The sequence below is a fragment of the Peromyscus leucopus genome, chromosome 3 (assembly GCF_004664715.2).
Source record: "Peromyscus leucopus breed LL Stock chromosome 3, UCI_PerLeu_2.1, whole genome shotgun sequence".
Classification (NCBI taxonomy): Eukaryota; Metazoa; Chordata; class Mammalia; order Rodentia; family Cricetidae; genus Peromyscus; species Peromyscus leucopus.
This window is the reverse complement of record NC_051065.1, coordinates 123700451-123701900: the sequence shown is the minus strand read 5'-3', so window position 1 is coordinate 123701900 and position 1450 is coordinate 123700451. Positions and strand designations below refer to the sequence as shown.

Here is a 1450-nt window from a genome sequence, read left to right as displayed (position 1 = left end):
GGGTATAGACAAGAACTTGTGTTCAGTTTTAACCAGCAGTAGCTCAAGCTTAAAAGTCGGATGAATTAACCAGCACTCCTTATTCTGAGAAAGGGTATTTTTAAAAAGTATGTATTATTAGGAACACAGCAACACAGGAGCTTGAGCAATGCATGCAAATCCTGGGAAGCAATACAGAGTCCTTACCACTCACAACCATACACAACCGACTCCATCACTGAATCTGTAACCGAGTTTTCAGCTTTTCATGATTGGGCATTTACAGCAACATGCTTCAGTGCCTTTAAAGATGTGAATTATTATAAGAAAGAATATTTGCATTGCAGCTTAAAGAACTCTATATCAATATAGCAATATCTACAATATATATGCCAATAAAGAATACATTAGAATTAAAATGCTATGTCATGTTTTTTAAAATGATTCAATGTACATAATTTCTCACTTTCAACTAAGTAACTTTCGTGAGTCACTTTTGAATATTTATTCTCTACCTAACACCCACTCTCCATTTCTAAAACATCTCAGTTCTATTGGTGATTATGTAGTATTTGTAGCTATTTAGTATCAGCAATTTCAAGTGACCCTTTATACTGAAATCAGTGTATTTTACTTCAGGTTTAATTTTAGTTCTATAGAAGGCAGTGAGGTCTTTAAGACTTGGGCAAGATTTTCTTTATCTTTTACTCCAGGAAGATCACTTAAAAACAAACACTGGAGGTTCCTAAAATGTTACAAAATAATGATATAGTTGATAATTGCCAACAGGCAATTATTTCCATTTCCAATAGGCTTTTTCATAATTTTTCAAGTTGACTAAACCTCTGCAAACAGTTATCATCAATATAATGGCACTTGCATAGTGTTATTTTTCCCATGGTCTAGGCCCTCCCTGTGATCCAATCCAATGTCCATGATACAAGAATTGGTGGCACCAATTGCTTGAATCTTGTATCTGTCCACAGAACCTACTGGGAGGTTGTTACAGTCCTGTCACCACTTCTGATGGCCACAATAGCATACTTTGGTCCTGCACCAAAGCAGCCACTCAGATGCTGCCCTGTCAGAGCCAACATCCCTGATGCATTCATAGTCTACTTTATTAAACAATGTTCAACCATTCCCAGAAGCATCTGGAGTCACATGACCATGGGATTTTCTTTAAGCTACAGAGTTGCCTCAAAAATTTTCCAAACACCATCATTTAATGGTGTGTGGTGTCTCTGGGTCTGGCTGGCCCTTTGCCCTCTCCTCTAGTGTTGTCTGAATCTTAGAAGGTCTTTTAATAAAAACCCAGAGCCAGATATGAGGATGAAAGCTGAAAGATCAGAGAAACAGAACAGCCAGCCATTAGTTCTTACCTCTATGAAATCCTTAGCCTAAAGAGAGTGAGTCCCTATTTCCTCATGCCTTATATACCTTTCTCTGCCCTGCCATATTACTTCCTGGG

The 1450-nt window shown here is 37.7% G+C and overlaps 1 pseudogene; it reads right to left on the bottom strand.

Annotated features, from left to right (window-relative positions):
- Positions 1 to 609: 609 nt before the first annotated feature.
- LOC114692029 lies at positions 610 to 1204 on the bottom strand (annotated as a pseudogene).
- Between the last annotated feature and the right edge of the window lie 246 nt (positions 1205 to 1450).